Source organism: Chiloscyllium plagiosum, unplaced genomic scaffold (assembly GCF_037043375.1).
Source record: "Chiloscyllium plagiosum isolate Xiang-an unplaced genomic scaffold, Cpla_swu_hap1 HiC_scaffold_11, whole genome shotgun sequence".
NCBI classification, from domain to species: domain Eukaryota; kingdom Metazoa; phylum Chordata; class Chondrichthyes; order Orectolobiformes; family Hemiscylliidae; genus Chiloscyllium; species Chiloscyllium plagiosum.
In genome coordinates this window covers 33,857,220-33,870,550 of record NW_028270149.1, presented here as the reverse complement: position 1 = coordinate 33,870,550, position 13,331 = coordinate 33,857,220, and the positions used below count along the sequence as shown (strand labels likewise).

Below are 13,331 nucleotides of genomic sequence, written 5' to 3'. Positions count from 1 at the left end.
TAAGTTTGCAGATGACACCAAAATTGGAGTTGGAGTGGACAGCGAAGAGGGTTACCTCATATTACAACAGGATCTTGACCAGTTGGGCCAATGGGCTGAGAGGTGGCAGATGGAGTTTAATTCAGATAAATGCGAGGTGCTGCATTTTGGGAAAGCAAATCTTAGCAGGACTTATACACTTAATGGTAAGGTCCTAGGGAGTGTTGCTAAACAAAGAGACCTTGGAGTGCAGGTTCATAGCTCCTTGAAAGTGGAGTCGCAGGTAGAAAGGATAGTGAAGGCAGCATTTGGTATGCTCTCTTTTATTGGTTAGAGTATTGAGTACAGGAGTTGGGAGGTCATGTTGCAGCTGTACAGGACATTGGTTAGGCCACTGTTGGAATATTGCATGCAATTCTGGTCTCCATCCTATCGGAAAGATGTTGTGAAACTTGAAAGGGTTCATAAAAGATTTACAAAGATGTTGCCAGGGTTGGAGGATTTGAGCTATAGGGAGAGGCTGAACAGGTTGGGGCTGTTTTCCCTGGAGCGTCAGAGGCTGAGGGGTGACCTGATAGACGTTTACAAAATTATGAGGGGCATGGATAGGATAAATAGACAAAGTCTTTTCCCTGGGATCGGGGAGTCCAAAACTAGAGGGCATAGGTTTAGGGAGAGAGGGGAAAGATATCAAAGAGACGTAAGGGGCAGCTTTTTCACGCAGAGGGTGGTACGTGTATGGAATGAGCTGCCAGAGGAAGTGGTGGAAGCTGGTACAATTGCAACATTTAAGAGGCATTTAGATGGGTATATGAATAGAAAGGGTTTGGAGGTATATGGGCCAGGTGCTGGCAGGTGGAACTAGATTGGGTTGGAATATCTGGTCGGGGTGGACAGGTTGGACTCAAGAGTCTGTTCCCATGCTGTTTCTCTCTATGACTCTATGAGCTAGGGTTGAACTGGTGCCAACAGGTGTTTTGTAATTTCGAAGAGGACGCTTCTCACTGCCTCAATCAAATTCAGCACCACCCCACACAAAAAACCAAGTTTATGCATTTCAAATATATTTTACACATGCAATTATTCAAGGAGATAATCACCACCATCTTGAATAATAACCAGGGATGAGAAGAACAGACATTGGTCTTGTCAGTGATCCTCATATCCTATGAATGAATAAGACAAAACTTACCGAGGTCCACAAACTATATTTATAAAATATCATCTACCTTCTTAACAAATAGTTGTCCCTTGAAAATTTTTACAGTGTTTATACGGACTCCTTAGATTGATCAGAATTGAAAAATGGTCCTTTTGATTACGTCCTCAGCACTTAATAAATTCATGACATCGGGTGACAAAGTGCATCACAAAATTTGCCAACTTGCAATTTTAAATTTAAATAAAAATTGAAGTGCTGAATTTTTATGATTTAAGTAGATTAAATGTTATTACATTTATAAGGAGTGTTATCATCAAGCAGTAATGTCACTCGGCCATTATCTCTCACGTAAAATGCTTTTTTTCAACTGAACTCAAATTCCATCAGCTGTCATGGTGAGATTTAAGACCAGGCCACCAGAACATTAGTTGAGTTTCTGGAGTAACAATCGAGTGACGATGGCCGTGTGGTATTATTGCTCGACTATTAAGCTGGATACCCAGACTAATGTTATGAGGACAAGGGTTTGAGTTCACCCATGGCAGATAGTACAAGTCTGAAGATGACATGAAACCACGACCAATTATTGGAAACCCTCACTGGTTCACCTTTAGCTTTGCAAAAGGCAAAGACGGGTAGGTGGGCAAGATGTTCTGGGTTCTATCAAAAAACAAAAAATAAATAAATTTTACAATTAAGTCAGGATCAGTTATGAGCATTCACACATTGTTAACAAAACAAAATGGATCCAAGTTTTACTCCCAGATTTGAGTGCAAAAAAGAATCAACTTTATTCTGGTTTCATCTTTTCAATTTTTTATACCAATAGAAAATTAACAATTGACTATGGATGTAAATAATTAGCACTCATATCAATACTGATCGTTCTACTGAATCTGTCTAAATTTGATCTGCACTACTTCCCAACGTGGATCTAACAAATCATTGTGCTCATATTTCTGATGCTATCCACCATTCTCCCAAAAAACTAATACTTCAATGTTTGTGCTCAACTCCATTCAATTCCATTGCACATTTCCTAGTCTTTGAGACAGAATTTCAGAGCCAGCCCAGTTCTGGCTCTACAGTTCATCACTAAGATGAGACATTATACCAAAGTCCTATTTGTCCTTTTAGATGCTTGTAAAAACATCCCCAGAAACATCTCGATCCTTCTAAACTAAAAGCAGGCTCATGTCTTTGAGTGTTTGCTGTCTCCGATCATGAGTGAGTGAGTGAGGCCCCTTTCGGTCATGGCTGACCATGGGTTGCATCCTCATTGTTCTAACTTTGTGCTTCCCTGAAGCAATGTCGCTTATGACTGAAAAGACCAACAACGGAGTAACAGTCCCAGTCGCAGAGGTCACATCTCTCTTTGGTCGTTGATCTGCTAGAACTGCGACACTCCTTCCTGCGTGCCTGCTTGACTGCGGCAACGTTTATCAGCTTCTTTTCCCATGTTTTGAGGTGATGATTCAGGGTGTTTTTCGATCTGGTGCGGTCAGCTACAAGCCTTTCCCAGGATTCCGTAATGATATCAAGCACCTTCATGTCCCTCATGCAGAGGTCCTTGTAGCGCAGCTGGGGACATCCAGTAAGTCTCTTCCCAGATCCAAGCTCTCTATAGAGGATATTCTTCAAAGTTTGAGAGAAGATTTGTAGCTCAGGTGCTTGTTGTTGTGGTTCTGTTCGCCGAGCTGAGAATTTGTGTTGCAGACGTTTCGTCCCCTGTCGAGTGACATCCTCAGTGCTTGGGAGCCTCCTGTGAAGCGCTTCTGTGATCTTTCCTCCAGCATTTGTAAAGGTTTGAATCTGTCGCTTCCGGTTGTCAGTTCCAGCTGTCCGTTGCAGTGGCCGGTATATTGGGACCAGATCGATGTGCTTATTGAGTGAATGCCGGAGGAAAGATCACAGAAGCACTTCACAGGAGGCTCCCAAGCACTGAGGATGTCACCTAGACAGGGGACGAAACGTCTGCAACACAAATTCCCAGCTCGGCGAACAGAACCACAACAACAGAGGATATTCTTTGCAATACGGCTGTCCTCCATGCAGTGGACGTGGCCCAGCCAGCGCAGTCTCCGCTGCATGAGTGGGGTGTTCACTCTGGGAAGGCCAGCGCGAGATAGGACCGTTGTGTTGGACACACTGTCTTGCCAGGATATGGCAGATACTCCTATCACAAAACAAACAAACCCACATTGTCTCTGAGCACAGCTGACTGGGACCCTCCTGGAATGACAATCTAGCTTATTATCATTGCTCCACGAAGACTCACAACTCACTATTAAACCTTCCTGTACAGAAACGTAAACGGACAGGCCTTTCATTCAAGATCCAAACTCTACAATAAATGATATTAATATATATGAATGACACATTTCACAACACAGACCACCCTTGAAAAGTTACTTCATGGAGGTATAAAAATCACAATACCAGGTTATAAGTATATACTCCACAACCGCCTGATGAAGGAGCAGCGCTCAGAAAGCTAGTGCTTCCAAATATTGTTGGAATATAACCTGGTGTTTTGATTTTTAACTTTGGACACCCTGGTCAAGCACCAGCACCTCCAAATCATAACATGTTTAAGACATAATTTGAAAGCCAAAATCTAAAAACAGTCTTTCATTTCTGTTTTTAACATTTCTATTTCAATTCTCTTTTCAGGTGTTGTGCCTTCTCCCTTTAACCTTCAACTCTCTCAAGAGAAAAAAAAACACCTTGACCCAATATGCATAAAAACTACTGCCCCATCTCCAACCTTGCTACCCAACTCCCTGCAAGGATCTATACTTGATCCCCACTTATTTGCATGCTGTCAGCAACATCTTCCAAAACAAATAAATTTCCATATGTACATTTATGATAATGATCCCAACACATTCCCAGTTAGTCTCAAACAGCTTATCCCCCATAAACTTTAAATAATCCCAAACTCTACTGCCTGTGTCTTATTTCACTTGCTCACCTAGTCACTTGTGTTTGCAAAACTATAATCAGTACTGGTCAAGCAACATCTTAATATTAAAAATTTCCATCCTAGTTTCCAAATTCTTCCATTATTGAATGGCAAAGCAACGATTTGAAAGATGGGTTATGGGAATTGGGGGGGGGAGGGGGGGGGAGAAAGGAGTGGTGTAAATGACCTAATCTTGGTTCTAATTCAGATGTTGGTATGTTCACGGCCTCATCCATCCCAATCTCTCCAAGCTCCTCCACTGCCACAATCCTCAAAAGTATGCAGTTATCTAATTTTGGACCCTTGAGTCTTTCACTGTTAATTATTACACCAACAGTGTCCATGCCTGCAGTTACCTCAAGTCTGCAACTCCCCCCAACACCCCATTGACTGGCTTTCCTCTTTTAAGACACTCCTTAAACCTTACCTTTTTCACCACCACTTTGGGTTATCCGCCTAAATTACGCTTTATGGGACTTGGTGCCATACTTCATCAAATAATTTTCCCTTGATGTGCCTTGGGACATGGTTTGCTGCTTTGTGCAAAACGTTCCTTTTTGTCTACAGTTGAGTCACATTCAATTCCTTATAATTTACTGTTCCTGTTCTGTCACACACTCAAGTCCTTCTTTAATGTTACATGCTCCTTTCACAGCTTCCACATGACCACATAAAGATTGTCAAGTAGGAAAGTAAGTTTTACATAAGCTTTGTAAATATCAAAACCAGTCTTGAATCTTTGAATTTTATCTTACTGGGGCTAGGGAAGGGGTTACAATGAAATTCAGAAAATCAATTCATTCCCATTCTGTTAATGTACAGGGGAACCTCGATTATCCGAACGAGATGGGCGGGCACTATTTCATTTGGATAATCGATTATTCAGTTAACCGAATAAATGCTTTTCCTCTGGGGCCCGGAGTTTGTAAAGTCTGTTCCAAGTTCAGGAGACTGCAGCAGCACACAGTGTACGGGACCTCGCCCCAACACCACACTCCTACTCGCCCCCTGCCCAACGCCACCCCCCGCCCTGCAAAACCCTTTCCAACACAGCCCATCCCCCAACCCAGTCCACACCACCTCAACCCCATCCAACACTGCCCCCCAAGCACACGGCATGCAAGCCCCCTTCCCCAACACCACCTGCCCCCTGCTCGCAAGCCCATCCAACACCGCCCGCGCCCCCACCCCCCAAACCCAGTCCAACACCTCTTCCCCCCCCCCCCCCCCCCCACCCCTCTCCAGGGCAGCCTGACTGGACACCAACAAGACTGCTGCCCCCGCCACCGCATTTCTGGGGTAAGTCTCCAAATAGTGTGCGCACACATACACACACGTTTTGACAGGTTCTACAGTTGCCCTGTACAGGACAATGCTGGAGAGATAATCTGAGGTCGGGGGAATGGGGAGAGTTCAAACCACTGTAGAACTCCATGGAAGGTGTGTGGTGAGAGAGAGAGGGCAGGAGGTCAGTCTGGTGCCTGTTTAATCACTGTAAACAAAAGACGCGATCATTGTTAGAAACACATTTTTGATGTAGTGTTTCTATCAGGACCTCGACATCTCCTTCAGATAATCCGATATTTGGATAATTGGTATTCGGATAATCGAGGTTTCTCTGTATTTCATTCACCAACTGTAATCAATACCTTACATTAACTCAGCAACTGCATTCCTTCTCAGCTAAAACAGAAATCATAACTAATAAAAACTGTTCACACTTCCTGTTCTTTACACCATTCTGATCTACTCTTCCCCTGTCATTCTGTCCTTGCTTTAAAAATTGTATTATTTAACTTTTAGTTTTGACTTTTTCTCCCTAATTCTGAGAAAAGGCCACAAACCTGAATCGTTAACTAATTCTCTCTCCACAGGTCTTGCCAAATCGGAACATGTCTACAATTTTCAGTTTTTGTTTCAGATTTTCGTATTTCACCCTGAAATTAGAACTGAGTTTATTATGAGTCAAATTATGAAGCACATCTTCAATCTAAGGATAATAGAAATCTGAAACTGTCTAGCTTCAGACTGCTGAGGCAAGGTGAATTGAAAAAAAATCAAAACAGAGCTTCAGAGATTTTTTTATTATGCAAGAGCTAGAAAACCAAGAATAGTAAATGGAGTCATTTCACATTAACTATAGCTAAAAGAGCAGGCTTGAGAGTTTAACAGTCGAGTCATGTTACAGTGCTCAGAGATCATGCTTATCAGGTGAAGAAGAGGGGGATAGCAGAAGATTTACATTGCCTGCACATTAAAGAACTTACAAAATCATATGGTCCTGTCAACGACAACGATACATTTGATTGCTTAGCAGGACATCATGGTTACTATTGCACGATATTAGTATAAACAATACTGAAGAAACTACCATCACTAGCTAGGAACAGGTTATCCGCGAGCTTTCTGTGGTCTCACTGAACAGGCAAGAGCCCCGAACTAGATACTTATGCAGCTCATTCATACAAAAAAAAACAATGAATTAGAAGTAGATCATTCAGCTCCTCTGCCATTGAACAATTTCACAGTTGACCTGATTGCGATCTCAGCCCAACATTCCCACCTAATCCCGATAACATTTGACTGCATTATTAATGAATAATTTCCAACAGTGCATTTCAATGACTGTGCCTCCACCACACTCTGAGCACAAGAATTCTGAAGTCCTAACTCTCAGATTCTCTCATTCTTCGATATTCCACAAGTAGCAACTCCAGTATACCCAAGTTTTCTTTGTAAGGAAACTTCACCATCCCAGGTAACTGCTTAAAATGCATTTTTATCCATTCCTAAATGAGGAAATTGAAATGATGCACAGTACTAGAGATAGGGTGGGGGATCGCAAAAGTCAGTGGCATATTTTTTAAGATGAGATGAGAAACATTTTTAAAAAGACATGGGGACAGTTTTTTTAAAAAACACAAGAGTGGTTCGTATGTGGAATTAACTTTCAGAAGAAGTGATGATACGGTACAGTCACAATATTTAAAAGACATTTAGACAGCCAGGATTGGAGGATTTGAGCTACAGGGACAGGCTGAATAGGCTAGGGCTGCTTTCCCTGGAGCGTCGGAGGCTGAGGGATGACCTTATAGAGGTTTACAAAATCATGAGGGGCATGGATAAGGTAAATAGACAAGGTCTTTTCACTGGGGAGGGGAAGACCAGAACTAAAGGGCATAGTTTAGGCGAGAGGGGAAAAGATACAAAAGAGATCTAAGGGACAACTTCTTCACGCAGAGTGATGGGTCTGTGGAATGGGTTGCCAGAGGAAGTGGTGGAAGCTAGTACAATTGCAACATTTAAAAGGCATCTGGATGGGTATATGAGCAGGAAGGGTTTGGACGGATATGGACCGGGTGCTGGCAGGTAGGACTAGATTGGTTTGAAATATCTGGTCAGCATGGACGAGTTGGACCGAAGGATCTGTTTCCGTGCTATACATCTCTATGACTGTAAGTACATGAATAAGAAATGTTTGGAGGGATATGGGCCAGGGACAAGCACGTAGGGTTAGTTTAGTTTGGGATTATGGTCGGCATGGACTATTTTGATCTAAGGGTCAGTGGACCATGGCTCCATGCAATTTCTTCGAGACTCTGCACAATTATTGTAAAACATCCCAATTTTAATATTCCATTCCCCTTGCAATAAACAACATTGCATTTGCCTTCCTAATGATTTTCTGTACCTGCATACTAGGTATGAGATATGTTAGGTCACTCTACGCAGTTCTGCGACCTTTCTATTTAAACTGGACAAAAAAGGCAAGTTCACATTTTTCTGCATGATACTCCATCTGCCAATTTTAAGCCCATTTATAACATGTCTTCATCGACTTATTCCTCTTTCACAACTTACTTTTCTATCTGTATTTATGCTATCAGCTAACTTTGTTACTATACAGTTGGTCCTTTCATTCAAGCCACCGATCCAGATTGTGAACAGTTGAGGCCCCAAGCACTGATCCCTACGGCACTCCATTTGTCACATCTTGCCAATCTGAAAATGACCAATTTATGACAACATTCTGTTTCCGGTTAGCTAGGCAAACCTCTATCCATGGTATTTATTTTACCCCACATAACCATGTTTGTATTATGTGTTTGTCACTATCATTAAAGTCCAAGGCTAATAAAAACTTGGAATGAGAAAGAACGTTAATATCTATAGGAACAACTTTTTTTTAAAACAGTGTAGTTTATGTGTGGTATGAACTGCTGGACAAAGTGGTAGATGCAGGTACAGTTATAACGTTTAAAAGATATTCAGATAAGGTCATGAATAGGAAAGGATCAGAGGGACATGGGCCAAGCACAGGAAGGTGGAATTAGTTTAATTTGGGAACATGATCGGAGTGAACTAGCTGGACAGAGGTCTGTTTTCATACCGTATGACAATGACTCATCAATTTCCCCTTTGTCAGTTGGAAAGATCAAAACAAATTTGGCTCATGTTTCCATCTCTCACCTGATGCATTAGAAATAGTCATAATCCACAGAAGCTTTAGCAGGCAAAGATAAACAGCAACAAATATTGTGGGTCGGTAATGCTGATCAATAACAAAACACTAGTAGAGACTTGGTCACAACTCAATTTCTGCAAAGCCATCACAATAAAGACTTAAAAAAAAGGCTGCCACAATAATTACATGACAAGACTTCCAGCAATTAGGTCGATGCCTTCCCACATTACAATGATCCTGGAGGAGGGTACATCACGTTCAGATCAAATCTAAATTAAGCTGTTCTCATCACTTGCTACAGTTAAATTTAGATCTGAAATTATTTCAGAGCAGAACCATATTAATCATTTAAACAGATTGTGTGAAAAAGTGGGTGTGTACACAGTAATTCTGACCAACACTAAATAAACATGCATTTCTTGTCAGGGACCAGCTGACCAGATATGTCACATATCATTGAACAATTTGGCAAAAAGCCAGAGAACAAAATCACTCAAATGGAGACAAGCAAGCGTTTTAACAAGATACCTCGGTTGTCAGCAGCAGTATGATGCCTAAGAACAAACTTAACAGGACTGAGTTTGAAAAAGGCCATGCAACAGGCATGGCAAGATAGCATGACCAAATTCATAACTAGCCATCTCTGTCAAAGTCAATGCTTCCTTCTCATATTGTGAGATGCTTAACACAAGACATGGGATTTATCTGCATTTACTAAGTGCCTACTGCTTCAATCACACAGCATGACTTTCCTCTGTTTAAGTTCTGTTACCTGCACTTTATCCATCTCTAGTTCAAAAGTTTAAACCTTCCAATATTTCTTTACTGCATATCTATTTTCTCTCTCGCTCTAACAATGCCAATGCATCCAGTTAACGTGCTTAAAAAAGGTACAATTCTTGCCAATAAGCTCCACCCTTCTACATCTCTCCCGCTTGAAGAATTCACAAATTCAACTTTAACGACATCATCTGTTATCTCATGCAACTCTTCAATCTTCTGCAGTGATTCTTGTATTGAATCACCATACAGGATACAAACTGTTTTGCTACAGCAAAGAGCTGAAAGTGATGCCATGGTTTAAAATAAAATCTTCATAACTGAGTTATTTTAAGGAATTAAAGCCTGTTTCTGAGCTGCCAACTGTAAATTACAACTTCACCATACTTGCAAACTGTGTCAATTGAATAAAAGTTGTTTCTTTTACAGTTCAATATATTTTTCAAAAACATTACTACTGATAACATAATTCAAGGATCAATCATGTGATCCTGTCAAATGGGTTATCCACAGAAACCTAAACTAATCTCATCTGACCATTTCATGAGTCAGTAAACAAGACGCACATTGTTACATGCGTTCTAATTTAATCATTTATGTCCTGTTTCTACAGAAGACGAACATTATTGTGATAACAAGACAGACAATAGAATCCAATTTTCAGCTGGGCAACTGACATTATTGGCTGAGAAATTTAATCCGATCGCTGGAGTTCATTTGTACCACTTCCTGTTCAACTGTGAGTTCAGTTTCTTTCAGAATAACATGATGTCATTTTGAAATAGCAGTGCCTCAGAATACTTGATAGTTATTCCAATATTCAATTAGAATATTTTATTACACAACTAGTTCACAGACCCTATTGAATACGTTCTTCAACATGTACTGTAACTAAGGAGTCTTTAGAACCAAATTAAGTTTTAAAATAACTAATCTGATCTTTACTTTTATTTTTACAAAAACAATAGGCACAGAAGTGCTTGATTAATTAATTACTGTATGTGCAGTCGAGGTCAATATTTTCATTACTTTTCACGCATTTCCCCATAATTCTGATACAAAAATTCCATGAGATTCCAGCACCTTGACTACAACAAAGCATAGGTTCTGGATTAGTGGTGCTGGAAGAGCACAGCAGTTCAGACAGCATCCGAGGAGTAAAATCGACGTTTCGGCAAAAGCCCATCAGGAAGGGCTTTTGCCCGAAACGTTATTTTACTGCTCCTCGGATGCTGCCTAACTGCTGTGCTCTTCCAGCACCACTAATCCAGAATCTGGTTTCCAGCATCTGCAGTCATTGTTTTTACCTACAACAAAGCATAGGGCAATACATTAACAGCTTTCTGTTGGTTTCAAAAATTAAATGTCATCTTAACAATATGCACACACAAGTCACAAAGGATTTTAGGTGCAATGTGAATTACATACTCAAACTTGAACAGCAAGCTCTAAACAAAGACTGGAGTTTACAAACTACAAGATTACTACCACAATGATTTGAGCTGAGATAACCTGGACGAGGAGTCCACTGTTTCAATCCCTAAGAGGATATTTCAGTTGTTGCCAACAAGACACTCATATTTGCCAATTAAATGCAGAATAACTGAATTTTAACAGCTGATTTATTTTTAAAGCCTACAGTGGCTTTAGTTTCACTCAACAAGCACTGAACCGAGAATAAACACGTCCACAGATACGCGAAGACGAAAGCAATCACACATTTGCTTTTAATGAGTAAATTTTGAAATCGTGAAGCTCGAGATGAAAACGCACATGCGATGAGTCAAAGTTTGTAAAACAAACTGCAAAGGATCAGAAGGTTATCCTGACAGGATCACTTTAAAGTATCCTAGTAAATATCAAACAACCTTCAAAAGTGTAGAAGCCAGAATTCCCCGCGATCATCGGCGTTTATGAAAGACTTTGCACAAAATCATGAAAAGTAATCAGCCAATTTGTACTCCGAGACTTGAGTTTCAACATTTTCGTTTTGCAAAAATAATGGCAAATTGCCCGTTAACAAGAAACTGAGTTGCTGGACTTCCCACGAAATCCACCAGATTAGGCATTAACAGGGTGTGGCTAAGAAATTGCAGGGTGATTTATGGGGATCTGTTTACTGTGAATAGTTTATTGAAAAATAAATAAATTGTTCCTTGAAAATACATCTTGAAAAAGACTGCACGTTAACAGTGTTAAAAAAAAGTGCTCAGAAGCGAGTGTCTGGGAAAAAAATCATTAAAAATGAAAAGGAGCCCCTTAAACTCTTGGGGAATAATGTCTCCCCCTCCTTGGCAGAGTGTTTACAACATTGTCACATGGACCCGGACATGACTACAGCCATTCTTACTCGCTCAGGGGATTCTTTAAAACCTTTACAACATAAAATATATTTTTTAAAAGCAACACTTCATTTCGTGGAGTCACAAAGTACTACTTTGGCCCGGCCGTGAAAAATAAAGAACGAGAAGCTTTCCTTCTGCCCATTTCCGACAAGGAAGTGATTCTACCAAAAAAAACAATGTTCGCCCAAAAAAAAATCGTCGTCGGCATCGTAGCGGAGTTGTCCCTTTGCTCGTTTATTCGGAAGAAAAACACACGCACGCAACACAAGTGGGGGGCAAGGAGAAACGCTGCCCGAAAAAAGGGCAATTTAAAAAAAAACAAAAAATTAAAACAAAGTGGCGCCAAAAAGTCTATGGCATTCTGCTGCGAAGTCGCCAACACCGAATTTTGATGTTGAACCAAACCCCCACCCTCCAAAACAAAAAGAAACCAAGCGATTTCGACATTTTGTGTGTGTGTGTGTGTACGGGAGAGAGTACGGGCTGGTGGGGGGGTGGGGGACTGGGGGACCGGGGGGGAGGGGGGTGTTGTTTCCAGGTTTGGGAGCCAGCAGTTGGGACGGACGGACAGTGGGTGGGTGAAGGGGGGGGGGGGGATGAGAGGCTGGAGTTTAATCTGCGGCCAGTGGAAAGGGGGGGAGGAGGGGGTGCTGGCAGGTTTATCTCTCACTCTCTCCAACTAGGCCCGAATTGCGAATTTTAAAAACAAACCCGGGCCCCGGGCCCGGCCCCGGGCCCGGCCCCGGCCTCCATTTTGCTGAAATCTCTCTCCACAAACACACAGGCCTTTTAAAAAATATATAAATATAGTCACACACAACACCCAGGAGAGAAACACTTCATCCCCCCCCACGTCCCAGCTCCACAACTTCACACTTTTCTAGAATATTCTACACGCTTCGTCCCCCACATCGTTAAAAAAATTCTCTTCCTTACCTTTTAATTATTTTTTCCTCTCTCCACAACTGTTGTATTCCGGTTTTTTTCCCCTCCCCTTCTCGATATTTTTATTAATATCCTGGCTCCGGCCGATTTCTTTTTTTCTCACCCCCCCTTGAAGCCCTCGCCGGATAAAGTGCTTGCTTTTTTTGACTTTTTTTTATTTTTATTTTTTTTCCTCTCTCTGGCAAACGGCGGTTTATGTCGTTGCGCTCACTCCGACTGAAGGTGAAGCTGCCATCTGGCGGACAAAGGGCAGCCGGAGTGGGGGAGGGGAAGGGAGGGAGCTGCGCCCTCTATCGGGCAGAGCCGGGACTTCCGGCTCGCGGACTTTCTCCCCCTCCCCCAGCCCCCAGCCCCCACAGCCCAGTAGCCACAACGTCAGGCAACCGCTGACGCCGCTGGTCCCCTCCTATCCCCACCCCCGCCCAACAAACATCCCCGCTCCGCTGCCACCCCCAGGCGGTCGGAGGTCGTCATTGCTTGCAATCCGCGCTCAGCTGAACTCCGCTGAGAGCAGACCCGGAAATGGTCTTTATCTGTGTTCTGTAGGGACACAGCATGAGGTGTATATTTCTGTCCACGACGTTTTCTGTGTTTGCTACGCATTTCCTGTATGCGCGCTATTTTAGTTTTATTCTCGGAAGCCTTCTTCATCTACAAAGTTAAAAATTTATTTGGAAGCCAGTGATTTTT

At 41.9% G+C, this 13,331-nt stretch overlaps 1 protein-coding gene across 5 annotated transcripts in view; it reads right to left on the bottom strand.

The window, feature by feature from the left end:
• The window catches only part of LOC122557312 (STAG2 cohesin complex component b), a 164,017-nt gene extending 151,144 nt beyond the window's left edge, over window positions 1-12,873 (bottom strand). For 2 of the 5 annotated variants that reach the window (XM_043704887.2, XM_043704886.2), the window contains exon 1: window positions 12,633-12,873. The gene's annotated coding sequence lies outside the window, so the exon portion shown is untranslated. Of the gene's footprint in view, window positions 1-11,219; window positions 11,342-12,632 lie in introns of those variants that run through there. The other 3 variants (XM_043704885.2, XM_043704889.2, XM_087991971.1) reach the window with 3 other exon arrangements.
• Window positions 12,874-13,331: the final 458 nt, after the last annotated feature.